The sequence below is a fragment of the Artemia franciscana genome, chromosome 17, assembly GCF_032884065.1.
Source record: "Artemia franciscana chromosome 17, ASM3288406v1, whole genome shotgun sequence".
Taxonomy (NCBI): domain Eukaryota; kingdom Metazoa; phylum Arthropoda; class Branchiopoda; order Anostraca; family Artemiidae; genus Artemia; species Artemia franciscana.
The window spans coordinates 467,846-483,173 of record NC_088879.1 but is presented as its reverse complement, the minus strand read 5'-3'; the positions used below and the strand labels follow the sequence as shown (position 1 = coordinate 483,173).

The 15,328-nt window shown below is 35.6% G+C and overlaps 1 protein-coding gene and 1 long non-coding RNA gene across 5 annotated transcripts in view; one reads left to right on the top strand and one right to left on the bottom strand.

The window, feature by feature from the left end:
* Positions 1–15,328, bottom strand: part of LOC136037653 (regulating synaptic membrane exocytosis protein 1-like) — a 371,730-nt gene that overhangs the window by 326,510 nt on the left and 29,892 nt on the right. The gene's annotated exons all lie outside the window — the stretch shown is intronic.
* LOC136037656 (uncharacterized) overlaps positions 5,249–15,328 on the top strand; it is a 30,444-nt gene continuing 20,364 nt past the window's right edge. Inside the window, exon 1 of the long non-coding RNA XR_010620003.1 lies at positions 5,249–5,439. This is a non-coding gene — a long non-coding RNA (uncharacterized LOC136037656). The remainder of the gene's footprint in view (positions 5,440–15,328) is intronic.

The window sequence follows — 15,328 nt, the reverse complement described above, 5'->3', positions numbered from 1 at the left end:
CCTGTGGAAACACGAATCAATGGATTGAAAGTGTATTTTTATTATGAAAATATCTGAGAATGCCTTAGGAAAGATAGGAGAAGGCTCTTTCAAGGAACGTTTTAAATTCTATGTCTTTTTTCAGACAATAAGAAAATATAAGATTAAAGACGTAACATATTACAACAGATAAAAGGTTTTGCTGTAGCTAAGGGTGTTAAAACTTAAAAACTATATTTAAAATGCAAGGAGGCTTGCAAAAGACGAATAAATGGATTTAAAACATGAAAATATCTGAGAGTGTGTTAAGAATGATAGGGGGAGTTTCTTTCAAGAATTGTTTTAATTATATGTTCTTTTTAAACAATATGGAAATATAAAATTAAAGACGAAACATATTTCCATAGATCAAATGTTTTGCTAAAGCTAAGGAGCGACGTTGAAACTTAAGAGCCATATCTAAGCTAACTAACTAACTAATGTAAGGAGGGGGTGATTTGCAAAAATACGAATCAATGGGTTTAAAGTATATTTTTATCATAAAATTATCTAAGAAATCCTTAGGAATGATAGGGGGAAGCTCATTAAAGAAATGTTTTAAATTCTCTGTCCTTTTTAGACAATAAGGAAACATAAAATTAAAGACGAAACCTATTGCAATAGATCAAATGTTTTCCTAAAAAGGATCGACGTTAAAACGTAAGAGCTCTCATTATTGAATGGTTCGAAAATGACATGTAATCATAGCCAAACCTTTAGTTATTGCTAGGAGATCACCAATTCTACCGAAACCCCTGAAATTAATCTCTGATATGAAGACATAAACAAATTACCAACACAAATGAATGATTTTACTTGTAATTCTATCAAAATTCTACCGTAGCACTACCCTAACTCTACCCAAGTTATAGCGTAACTCTACCGTAATTCTACCTATAGCCCCTGATAGTACTCTTTTATATGAAGACCTAAACAAATTATCACCAGAAATTATTGACATTTCCCATAATTTTGTCAAAATTTTACTATAGTTCCACTCCACACCAACGATATTTTTATCTTATATGAAGACATAAACAAATTATCACCAGGCATTACTCATTGACATCACTCATTCTGCCGCAATTCTACCCAGAGCTCCTGGTACTAGTCTCGAACAAATTATCACTACGAATTATTGACATTACTCGTAATTCTACCAAAACTGTACCACAATTCTAACGTATTTATAGCATAATTCTTCATAAAGCCACTGACACTAGTCTCCTAAATGAAGACGTAAAGTAATTATCACCAGAAAAAATTGACATTACTCGTAATTGAACCAAAATACTACCAAAATTCTACCGTAGTTCTACCCAAAGGCCCTAATAGTAGTCTCTTATGTGAAGATATAAACAAATTGTCCGCAAAAATGTTTGCATTACTCGCAATTCTACAAAAAAATTTGCGTTTTTCTACGGTAAGACTTATGGAACAGTGAGCATTGACTTTGCTGGCCTTGAAAAGGGTCTTTGGTTCTAAAAATAAATGTCTGGGTAGTGTTCAAAAGCAAATCACTGATGCTGTCCAATCATTGGCTCACAAGACAAATGGGAGGAGTAACTGAAACTTTGGGTAATCTTCAAACAAATGTGCAATATCATTTTGTTTCGTATCGATTACTACGTCGGTATTTTGACTAAATACTTTGGGACAACGACACTTAAGTCTCAGATAATATTCCAAAGCTGAAGATTCGTTTTTAACGAACAATTATAATTAACAATCGTTCTCAGAGTGAAGATTCTCATCTGTACTGACAATCTTTGCAAATCATCATTTAAAATTAGGCAATTTTTTCAAAGTGACAAGATTTCCTATAATTTTCTCTCTGTCCACTTTATTCATTTTTAATCTTGACACTCACACTGTGATTATGGACTATCTAAAAAAGCCATTTAAGAATCAATTGGCTAGACTTTGGCGTCACTACTTCCAAGCTGTAAAAATGGATTACTTAAAATTAAGGAACGGCTAAGCGAAGGCTAGTAAGTTGAAACTAAATGTTTATGTACAAGACACTGTGAAGATGTTAGGTGATTGAGGGGGCAGGAGGCAGCTAAAATCTATGCCTCGACCCATTAAAAAGATTTGCACTTTAAGACCCAAAGTGAATTATAATTTATTACTGACACTCACACTTACTGACACTTACTGACACTTATTATTGACATTAATCTTGACACTCACACTGGTGATTATGGACTATCTAACAAAGCCATTTAAGAATCAATTGGCTAGACTTTGGTGTCACTACTTCCAAGCTGTAAAAATGGATTACTTAAAATTAAGGAACGGCTAAGCGAAGGCTAGTAAGTTGAAACTAAGTGTTTATGTAAAAGACACTTCGAAGATGTTAGGTGATTGAGGGGGCAGGGGGCAGCTAAAATCTCTGTCTCGGCCCATTAAAAAGATTTGCACTTTAAGACCCAAAGTGAATTAGAATTTATTCACCTTTAAGTATCACGACAAAGTAATTATGCAAAAAATACGTAAAACTGTCTCTACAAAAATCGAACAAAAACTGATTCAACAAACACCATTTTGAATGAAAAGTTTTTCAAATAAAAGTCAGGAACCATATGAATTGCTAACACATACAAAAATATATCCCTATTAAACTTCAAACGTAAAAAGAGGTAAGAGCTCATATTGCACTTCAGAAGGGGCCGGAAGAGCCAAGAGCTAACATGGCATGAGCTCTAGCAAAATTCTAAGAATCAATGGATTGATTTAAAAGGAAAATCAGGGGCTTAATGCAGGTCGTGATTTAAGATAAGAGCTCTAAGACACGAGGTCTTTCTAAATATCAAAATTCATTAAAATCTATCACCCACTCGTAAATTAAAACTACCTTTTTTTCCAATTTTTCCTCTCCCTTTAGCCCCTTAGATGGTCGAATCGGTGAAAACGACTTTATCAAGTCAATTTGTGCAGGTTCCTGACACGCCTACCAATCTTCATCGTCCTAGCACGTCCAGAGGCACCAAACTCGCCAAAGCACTGGACCCTCCTAACTACCCCAAAGAGGGCGGATCCAGTCCGGTTACGTCAATCACGTATCTAAGACATTTGCTTATTATACCAACCAAGTTTCATCCCGATCTCTCCACTCTAAGCGTTTTCCTAGATTTCCGGTTTCCCGCTCCATCCCCCCCTCCCCAATGTCACCAGATCTGGTCAGGATTTAAAACAAGAACTCTGAGACGTGACTTATTTCTAAACATCAAATTTCATTAAGATCCGGTAACCCGTTCTTAAGTTAACAATACCTAAATTTTTTCTAATTTTTCTGAATTAACGCACCCCCCAGCTCCTCCAAAGATATTGAATCCATTCCACTTATGAAAATCACGTATCTAGAACTTGTACTTATTCTTCCCATCAAGTTTCATCCAGACCTCTCCACTCTAAGTGTTTTCCAAGATTCCCAGTTTCCAAGATTTCTGTTTCCCCTCTCGAACCCTCTATGTCCCTGGATCCGATTCAAATCGAAAAGAGAGCATCTGAGACATATTTCTTTCTATGTATCAAATTTCATTAAGATCCGATCACCCATTCGTAAGATAAAGATACCTCAATTTTCACGTTTTCCAAGGCTTCCGGTTTTCCCCTCCAACTCTACCCAATGTCACCGGATCTGGTCAGTATTTGAAATAAGAGCTCCGAAGCACGAGATACTTCTAAATATCAAATTTCATTAGGATCTGATCACTCGTTCCTAAGTTAAAATACCTCATTTTTCCTATTTTTCTGAATTACCCCTCCCCCCCAGTTCCCCCAAAGAGAGCAGATTTTTTCCGGTTATTTCAGCCATGTATCTTTGACTTGTGCTTATTCTTCCCACCAAATTTCATCCTGATCTATCCACTCTAAGCCTTTTCCAAGATATCCGGTTCCCCCCACTTCAATTCCCCGAATGACACTGGATCCGGTTGGGATTTAAAAAAAATTTTAAAAGAGATTTTTAAAGAGATCTGGGTTATGAGGTCCTTCTAAATATGAAACTTCATTAAGATCCGATCACTCCTTCGTAAGTTAAAAATACCTCATTTTATATAATTTTTCACAATTAACCCTCCCCCCAACTCCCCAAAAGAGATCAGATTTGTTCTGGTTATGTCAATCACGTATCTAGCACTTGTGTTTATTTTTCCCTCCAAGTTTCATCCCGGCCCCTCCACTCTAAGTGTTTTCCAAGATTTTAGGTTTCCCCCTCCAACTCCCCCCAATTTCAACGGATCTAGTCGGGATTCAAAATAACAGTTTTTAGACACAATATACTCCTAAATATCCAATTTCATTAAGATCCAATCATTCGTTCGCAAGTTACAAATACCTCATTTTTTCTATTGTTTCCGAATTAACCGTCCCCCTACTCCCCCCAAATGGTCTAATCGGGGAAACAGCTATTACTAATTTAATCTAGTTTGTTACATGATATGCCTGCCAAATTTCATCGTCCTAGCTTATCTGGAAGTGCCTAAACTAGCAAAACCGGGACAGACAGACAGACCGACCGACAGACCGATAGAACTTGCGATCGCTATATGTCACTTGATTAATACCAAGTGCCATAAAAAGGAAAAGAAATTCTATAAATGAGACCCAGAATTAAAAAAAAAATGAGCTAAATCCTCACAATAACAGACGCACAGATAACAGATACTATTATAGGTGAATAAATGAATTCCTAAACGGGCTGACGGTAAAATGATTAATCTAGCCAAACTTAAACTGAATACAAATTACTACAAAAAAGAGTAGGGCTACTGCCTTGTAAAATTTCCAAAGGCCATAGCGTGATTTACTCTTTACTGAAAACTGTCGGTATTTCAAGCAGTGTGTTTATCACAATATTAGCAACAACACAACGCCAAAACAAAATATCTTAACACTAATCAAGTAATATAAGCTAGTCAAGGTTTGTGAAAAAAAGGCGGTTTTACTCCTCTTAAAAATCATAGCCTAAACAAGATGGCTAGAAAGAACCAATGAAAGCAGACTGATTGCTTAATATGTAATAGTATAAATGCTTAATAATCTCAACAACTTTTTGGTTTTCAAAGTTATAATTAAAAGAATAAAAACATTTAAACATATTTTGTTCAGAGTACGGCGAAAATACTTCTCTGACAACTAAATCTTTTTTTTTTACTTAGGACCTTTAGAAGATGCACAAGGATCAATAATTCCGTCGTTCTAATTATTGGTCTGGTTTCTTGCCAAATTAACTTGATGTTTTATAGTATGTTGCATTTGTTGAGAGAAGCCATTGTACGCACATCTTTTAGTATCTCCCAAAATCCGAATGTTATTACATTACGTACATTTTTAATATTACTTGGATTTTGATGTACTTCCTGAACACAATCCATCTTTGACAGGAAGGGGATGGAGATAGAAGAATGACCCTTAGTTAGTATTACTAAATGTCTCCTCAAAAATATGGTCAGATATCAATGGGTCTCAGCGGAAAATGGTGACAAGTGTCGTAGATCGGTGTTTAGCAGGCGAAGACCTTGTCTGACTTCGGGGGAGTGATGTACGGAGGGATCCCTAAATTCTTGTCACCAAGACCAGGAGAAGAAATTAGGGGATATCGATTGGATTGGGTAGGAAGTGAGAGCAACGTTCATAGCCCTGACTTTTGGGAGTCTCTACCATGTTTCTTTTTTGGGGTGGGGAGGGGCTAGTCACCAAATTCTCAGCGTTACAAGACCATTTATAACAGTTCCTGGGGTTTCAAGTGAACTTGATTGGAAGTAAGGATATGTGTTCAACTTCTGCTATTGGAAGTTCATACGCAATATAACCAATGCAGAGAAGATGCTTCTTAATTTTTGTTGATATCACATTTACCTGAGAAAGTTGTCGGATCTTAGCTAAACTCGGTGGAAAATTAGAAATTGTGTACTTGTTCCGCTTTTACAGAATTAGGGTATCATCTGACCTTTGTAATAAAAGGAAGGGGAAAGGCCCCTAAATTCAAGTCATCAGAACATTTAGCAGAAATGGTCATCGGATCTCATTCAAACCAGTGAAAGTAATAGTATGTCTCCTAGTTAATTTTCTTAGGGAGAAGGGGGTTGTGCCGACTATGACCTATGGAGTGGATGATGCTCCTAAATCTTTGTCCTCACCACATCTACCACGACAGGTTGTTGAATCGCAACCAAACTGGTGTAAAGTGACACTAACGTATGAAAACAAAGAAAAGAAATAATAAATGAAAAGAGAAAAATCAAATAGGTGAAAAACGAGGATTTTATCAGCCAGTAGTAAAATATGAAAAACAAGCAAATATTTCGACAAGGACCTCCGCCAAGTCGTCCGCAGTGCTCAAAAAAATAAGAAAGAGGAAAAAGAAAAAAAGAAGCAAAGAAGAAACAACAACAAAATCTAACGTTAAGTGAAATGTACGAGAGAAAAAAAGACACTGAATCAAACAACAGAAACCAACTTGAAATCAATGAAAGAGAAGTTACCAATTAGATTGAATAAGTATCCTCTGCCTTGTAACAGATTTCGCCTGTCTCTCTGTTTTTTTTTTCAAAACTGAACAAAAAAGTTGAACATTTTTTCAACTCGGGAAAGGATAAAAAGGACCCTATACTGGGTAATGGTGTCTACAGAGTCCCATGTTCATGTGGAAAATTTTACATTGGCAGGGCCCATCAACAACTAGGGGAACGATTGCATGAACACCAAATTTCAATAGATAAATACGAAATAAGCATATATACGAAAATCCTGACCATTTAGTTCTTTTTGAAGAGGGAACTTTAATATCTACCGTAAATGGCCTACCACAATTTTTTAAAGAGGCAATTGAGATAAAAAAAAAACACATATAAATAGAAATTGGGCTATAAATAGAGACACGGGAGATATTTCCTGAAGCCCAAATTATAACAATTTAATATTAAAAAATTATACGAATATTTTCACCCAGTCTAATTTAAGACAACCTGTCCGCATATCTAATGAAAACAGAAATTGTAGACAGGCAAAATCTGTTGCAAGGCAAAGGATACTTATTCAATCTAATTGGTAACTTCTCTTTCATTGATTTCAAGTTGGTTTTTGTTGTTTTATTCAGTGTCTTTTTTCCTCTCGTACAGTTCACTTAAGAAGGTTAGATTTTGTTGTTGTTTCTTCTTTGTTTTTTTTTCTTTTTCCTCTTTCTTATTTTTTTCAGCACTGAGGACGACTTGGCGGAGGTCTTTGTCGAAATATTTGCTTGTTTTTCATATTTTGCTACTGGCTGATAAAATCCTCGTTTTTCACCTACTTGATTTTTCTCTTTTCATTTATTATTTCCTTTCTTTGTTTTCATGCGTCATGCATAGCCAGTATGGTCTCAGAACGTAATTAAGTAAAAGTAAATGCCCTAGTTACACCTTCTGAGCGTTTGTAACTAACTAGGAAAATCCAGGGTCCTTCAGCATCATGATGATAGTCACCAGGAGTGATTATCGAATCGCTACGAAACTTGGTGGGGAATAAAAAGTATTGTAATACTTTGTGTACCTTGGGTATCAGGACCAATTCCAATTTTTTTAGAGGAGAAGTACCACTGGGAATGAAATTTTTGCACATGGAGGGGACACACACTTTCTATCACCTGGAGTAATAGTTGGAGCGTCGGGTGTGCTTTTCAGTTTCGCTACACATCAAAAAATTCCCTGCAATGCTTGGTACAGTTACACAGTCCTTGACAAGTGCCATTCAGTACACATGATTTTTGAAAGTCGGTGGCGCCTCGGCACTAATTTGGTAACAACTTAAAAACGTCTCTGAACGCTGATTTGAAATGCTGTATGAGTTATAAGCTCACTCCAATCAGCAGCATATAATTTCTTAAAAATTTGGAAAAGACAGCTTTTTAAGATTACTTTTTTTTAATGTTTTTGGGCAAACCGTGTTGTATCCAGACGTTGCAATGAGGTTGGACCAGAGAGGCAGACCAGAGGTTGCATACCATGATAAGGCTCATTGAACAATCTATAATTTGACGCAAACTTTATGACACAAATCAATTGGAAGTAACAACTCAAAAATGAGAAAAAAAAGAGAAACTTTGTAAACTAACTTTATTGCCTTAAATAGTGTACAGAATGTTACGTAGTTCTTAAAGCGTTGGGTTTTGAGATGTGTTTGTTTGATATTGATTGACCTTGAAGCAGTCTTAATATCCCTTCAAAAAGACATCTATAAAAATGAGTTAATTTGCTCAGCCGAAATATGCTATAAGTAAGATTATTTATACAACCTGCGATTTTTAGAAGAGGGGTGGGGGGGTCCAAACTCAATTTAACTTCCAGAATGGAAGGGGTTGGACCCTATATTTTTTTTACTTGATATACCGGAACAGATATTCGAGTCTCAATCAAACTAGATCAGAATTAACAGTCAGTTTCTTTGTACCGCCTTTTGGGAATCAATACCTGATCCAACCAATTTGGTGTGTGGGGCAACCCTGGTTTTTGCCATCAGGACATTCCCTAACACATATTGCGGATTTTAACGAAACTTCCTAGCTTTGTTTTGCAGAAATCAAGACGGACCAAAACTCTGACTGATCAAAAAGAGTGAAAGTGGAAAAGATCACTAAATGGATGTGATCAGAGCATCAGGCAAAAGGACTTCTACGATTTCAATCAATATCTAAAGTGAGTGTGTCTGATTTGCTAATTCTGCGTTTTGATCGAATCAACCTCTGTTGGAAACGAGGAAGTATGAGCGTAATCTGTAACGGTTAAGACATCTAAACAACGGAACTTTGATACCAATAGATATGTCAGAAGAATTGGATTTTTATGCTGATTTCAAATATATGCATTTCATCAAGTTTAATCCTCTCCGTTAAAGGCTACGATCCTGGGAAAATTTGCCTTATTTTCTAAAAAACAGAGAAGCACCCTTTAAAAGTCATTGAATTATAATGAGAATCACACCATCAGATTCAGCTTATCAGAGAGCCTACTGTAGAGATTTCAAGTTCCTATCTGCATAAGTGCTGAATTTTGTATTTTCCGCCAGAAGAAAGATCACGGATGCGTGTTTATTTGTTTTTTTTTTTTTCAGGATTGGTTGTATTGACCCAGTGGTCCTAGAATATTGGGAGAGGGCTCATTCAATCAGAAATTAAAAGTTCTTGTGCCCTTTTTAAGTGGCCAAAAAGATTGGAGGGCAACTAAGTCCCCATCCAACACCCCTCTTTTTCTCAAAATGTCCAATCAAAATTTTGATATCACCATTTTGTTCAAATTAGTCGCAAAGCTGAATAACTACGCCTTTGCAGATATCATGACCCCCCCCCCAGGCCGCTGGAGAAAGATCTTTAAGTTACATTGTTTACATATAGCATTTATTATTGGGATGTTTGGATAGATTTTTTGCGTTGGGGGAGGCAAATTTTTTGCTGGTTGGATTTTCCACGGGGCGAATTTTCCATGGGAACGGAAGTTTTCAGGGAGTGAGTTTTTCAGGTGAAATTTTACACCGGGAGAACTTATCAGAATTCTTATACGAATTTCGTCTTATGTCTTGGTTTCTGTTTGCCGGCTCAATTTTACGCGAGGAGATGTTAAGGGTAATTGTCAAGGTTAAATTTTCACCATGATTGAATTGTCAAGAGAATAGACACAATTTCAGGGACAATTGTCAGAGAATTTACACATTTTTTTCAAAATTTAGGAAATGTATTTGCATATCTTTAAAACCTTATATCACACATATTTTTAAAGGTCATCAAAGGTCAGGGCCCTCTAGAGGGAGAAGGAGTGGAGTTAGTTGCTTCAAAATACCTTCCGGGAACATACTTTAGTCTGTAGATCCATCCCTGAAAGTTTCATTTTCCTAACCTAAACCCTTTCTGAGATAGCAAGAAGTCAATTAACTAGAATTTTACCAAGAGAATAAATCTCTGGGGAGGAGGCATTTTTCCGTGGAGGTGTAAACACATTTACTGGAATTATTTTAAAAACGATCAGAAATTAAAACAAACTTTTTCAACTGAAAATAAGGAGCAACATCAAAACTTAAACACAAAGAAATTACCACGTATATGAGGGAGGTTGTTCTTCCTAAAAAAAAAAAGGTTATTTTTCCGCTAAAGTTCGAATTCTGTCCTGTTTCCTTAAGAACGACTCCTGAAACAAAATCTTTGTTTAATTAGAACAATAAGAAGCCTTTTTTGTGAGTTCTAAAGAAATTAAAGACATATAAGCGTAAAGAGCGAGGTTATGAGGAAGAGCAGCCCTACTAATATACCTTTAGGGCGGACAGAAACCCCCAGAGCCCATGGACTAGGATTGTAAGTAATGCTCCGGGACAAACAAGGCTTTTATTGAACGGGTGGTCGTATAAACTTCGGATCAGATGCAGCTCATTTGATTGGGTTGATTCGATTGGATGAAACACCTCCAATCGAATTTTAAGAAAACTATTTCGTTCAGCATTGTTGAATGTCCATTAATTATTTTATTGGGTATGTCAACCTCCCCGCAGTTCTCAGCGTAAGGGTTGTAAGTTAGGCAATTCGTCAATTGTTTACATATAGTAAATGTTATTGGGAAAAGGTATGCATGTTTGAACTTTACTTTCCAAAAAGATGAAGAGTATTCAGGAGAGTCTTTCATAGCGTGTATGCAGATTGTCAAAAGGGCGTAACTCAGAAATAACTGTGCAATTCCTTGAAACTTTCAAAGAATTGTGAAGGGGAAAGGCAAACTGAATCAAAATGCACCATCTGTATGCACGGTCTAAAAAGGGTGTAAAAGCAATATCTTAGAAACAGTTTGGTATGTGAAGGTGAGACTATCAGGGCTTGTTGTGAGGGATGTTGAACTAACCGAATAAAAACATTTGCATCCCAATGCTACTGCTTCTACTCGTACAACTATTACTATTACTATTGTTACTTTTTTCTATTGCTACTAGTGCCAAAAAAGCTTAGGCTATTACTAATTATGCTGCTACTACTATCACAACTGCTATTAAAACTTAGGGTATTAAGGAGAAAAACTTGGGAAATATACAGAACCGAAACAAACTCTCTCCACACAAGTTGTCAAGAGAAAATATTAGAAATGCTTCAGGAACGCTTGATGGTATTAAGCTGAAACTTTCAGCGAGTGTTGAGGGGGATGTTGAAGAAACCAAAAATGATATGTGCATACTGCAACTAATGATGCTATAACTATTGCTACTACGCTACTGTAAGGGTATTAAGGTGAAGCTTTAAAAGAATATTTAGGTGGATGTTAAACTACATCGAAACAGCTATGAGTATGTGGACATTCAAAAAGGTGACAAAGCAATATCTCAAGAACAACTTACATTACTAAGTTAGACCTTTAAAGATAAGTTATGGGGTTTTCTGGCCTAGCAAGAAGGCGCTATGTGTATGCTTTTAGCAATACCAATATAGTTACTGTAACTAATGACGCTAAGGCTATTAAGGGGAAAATTTTAGGGAATATATAGGTGGATTTTCAATTGAACGAAAAAAACTGTATCTTTGTAGGTTGACAAAAGGACATACAAGTAATATTAGAGGCAGTACCACTCTATAATAGCTAGAAATACCATAGAAAATTTTAAAGGAGCTAATTCGATTCAAACTTAAAAGTTTTAGTGCCCTTTTTAAGAATAAAAGGAGATTGGAGGGCAAGCAGCCTTTCTCTCAAGCCCATTCATTTTCCAGACACGTCCAGTCAAAATTTTCAGACAGCCCTTTTGTTCAGCATAGTAGAACGGTCCAGCAACAATGTTTATAGGATTATTGGGCATGTCAACCCCCCTAGATTATGCAATTAACCCATTATGCTTTAAAACTAAAGCCAAAGGCAGTGTGTTTATGGTTGCCGAAAAGACATCTTAACAATATATCCAGCGACTGGTGGTATTAAGTTGAAACTTTAGCGGCTACTAGCATTACTAATTCTGTTCTTAAAATTTAAATAAATCGAAGAACGTAAGTGTGTCCAGGTTGTCAAAGAGCATAGATGGAATGTCTTGGGAAAGATACTAAGTTTTGTTTTTCAAGTCAACTTGAGGAGGTATAAAATTAAATAAAACAATACCGTTTCACGTCCAGATTAAGAATTGTTAAAAAAAATCAACAACGTACAAATAGCAAGCCAAACTATGGATTATTATGGAAAAACCAAAAAGATATAAACTATTTTTTCCATGAAAAAGACTACGTCAATAACAAACGACCAGTAATTAATTTAAGAAGCTTTTGCCACGAAATAAATTTATCAAAGAAAAGTAAAGAGCTCCATTGAGCCAATAATGATCAAAAGTAAAGTCAAATAATCTTCCAAGCGTAAAACTAACTCAAATCACTATTAATAGTTAGATGAAACTCAAAATGAAGAGAAATTAAAATCAATAGCTTAGTCAAACTCAAAACGAGCAAAAATTAAAATGAGTAGGGCCGATAACCCCCATGCCTTCTCAAGACAAGAATATAATTCGCCCTTTACTGAAAACAAAATACTTTTAAATGTTTTTTCTTTTTTTACTTTAGTAAATAAAAATTATTAAGACTCTAAGGAATGAATATCAGTATATGTAAATAAAACTGACAATCCACGGTCATTTGCTTTTTTTTTTTTTTTCATTAAAGTGCAAATTATGCTCTGGTCTTGAGAAGGCATTGGGATTATCAGACCAACTCATGTTCATTTTTGTTTGTTTTGAGGTTAACTAGGCGGTTTATTGTACTTTTTGTTCGTTTCGAGTTTTGTTTATCTACTGATAATGATTTGTGGTAGTTATATGTTTTGATGATTACTCGACTTTATTTCTGTTCGTTTTCGGCTTTGGAGCTCTTTGATTTTCTTTGAAAAACCTGTTTTGTGGGAAAAGTATTTTTAATTAATCTCTCCGTTTTTTATTCGCATAGTCTTTTTCATGGAAAAAAATTATGTCTTTTCGGTTGTCAAACAGTTCGTGGTAACGAACTGTAGTAAGGAGCGAACCGGCTCAATAGTAACCAAAGCTCTAAAATATAGAACTTTTATATCAATAGCTAGATCAAGAGAATTGCATTTTAATGCTGATTTTAAATATATAAGTTTCATCAAGTTTAGTCTTACCCATCAAACGTTACGAGCCTGAGAAGATTTTGCCTTATTTTAGAAAATAGGGGAAAACAACCCCTAAAAGTAATAGAATCTTAACTAAAATCACACCATCAGATTCAGCGTTTCAGAGAACCCTACTGTAGAAGTGTCAAGCTCCTATCTACAAAAATGTGGAATTTTGTATTTTTGCCAGAAGGCAGATCACGGATGCGTGTTTATTTGTTGTTGTTTTTCCCAGGGATGATCGTATCGACCTAGTGGTCCTAGAATCTTGCAAGAGGGCTCATTCTAACGAAAATGAAAAGTTCTAGCGCCCTTTTTAAATGACTGAAAAAATTGGAGGGCACCTAGGCCCCCTCCCGCGCTAACTATTTTCCTAAAGTCACCAGATCCAAATTCTAAAACCTTATAGCTATGTCTTTGGGGACGACTTACTCCCCCACAGTCCCCGTGGGAGGGGCTACAAGTTACAAACTTTGACCAGTGCTTACATATATTTGTAAGCACTTGTCAGGATTTTCATCAGGATTTGCATTACAGGATTTTCTAGCTTTATTTAAACAAAAAAAAATGAAAAAATAAATATGAAAAATATTTTTTTCAACTGAAAGTAAGGAGAAGCATTAAACTTTAAAACGAACAGAAATTATTACGCATATGATGAGCTCACCTCCTCCTAATACTTCGTTCTTTACGCTAAAGTATTCTTTAGCAATTTCAACTATTTATTCTACAGCTTTTGTGATTCATTGGCCATTCTTAGGAAATCGGGACAAAATTTAAGCTTTAGTGTAAAGAGCGAGGTACTGACGAGGGGGTGAACCCCTATGAGAATACAGAAGTTCGTTATGTAAGCTAATTTGTAAGTTACGTATATCTTTTACTAATAAAAACATTCGTAAAAAAAAATCAGAAATCAAATAAAAAAAAACAAGTTTTTTTAACGGAAAGTAAGGAGTGACATTAAAACTTAAAACGAACAGAAATTACTTCGTATATGAAAGGGGATGCTTCCTCATCAACGCCCGTTCTTTACGCTAAAGTTTTTTTTTTACTGTTTTAAAAAGTATAGTTAAGAGAAAGAGTCAAACTTTAGCGTAAAGAGCGGAGCGTTGATAAGGAAGCATCCCCTTTCATATACGAAGTAATTTCTGTTCGTTTTAAGTTTTAATGTAGCTCCTTACTTTCCGTTAAAAAAACTTGTTTTTTTTATTTAATTACCTAGAAGAATCCATACTTTGGCTTGCTATTTATATTTTTGAGAAACTTTTTCAACAATTTTTGGTCCTGGCGCACCCAGGCTGGTGTATTAGGCCATTGAAACAGGGGTATACGGTATCCTAGCCTATGTAAATTCAGTGTAGGAAAAGAAAACAGTAATGGCCATAGACTGCTGCAATTTTGTTGGTATAACAGTCTAATTATAACCAATGCAGTATTTAGTCACAAAATGGCTCATAAGTTAATATGGTATTCGCATGATAGTAAGACAACTATCCATATTGATTATACCGAAGACTGGCAGGATCAATACCACCATCTAGCAGTGTTAAGGGTTAATTTAAAGCTGAAATTTTGGAAGGATAGCTACCTTTCAGGAAGCTATAAAGTTGGGAGACTCAAGGGAGACAATTTGAGAGAAACTTTCCCTGTACAGTTGAATAGTAAACTAGAGAGTCCAACATTTGACACTGTAGAAGATGGATTGAATAAGTCTAGGAAATTATTTTGTGATATTGCTGAATTTGTCTTAGGAAGCTAATTAGGAACGCAGCTGCGAATATTAGTCTAAATATTTTATCAAACAGTTGGTGGTAACAAACTGTAGTAAGAAGCGACCCGGCTCAATAGTAACCAAAACTAAAAAAAATGGAACTTTGGTACCAATAGCTACATCAAAAGAATCGCATTTTAATGCTGATTTTAAATATATAAGTTTCATCAAGTTTAGTCTTACCCATCAAAAGTTACGAGCCTGAGAAAACTTGCGTTATTTTAGAAAATAGGGGGAAACACCCCCTAAAAGTCATAGAATCTTAACAAAAATCACAACATCAGATTCAGCGCATCAGAGAACCCTAATGTAGAAGTTTCAAGCTCCTATCTACAAAAATGTGGAATTTTATATTTTTTGCAAGAAGGCAGATCACGGATGCGTGTTTATTTGTTTGTTTGTTTTTTTAGTTTTTTTTTTCCAGGGGTGA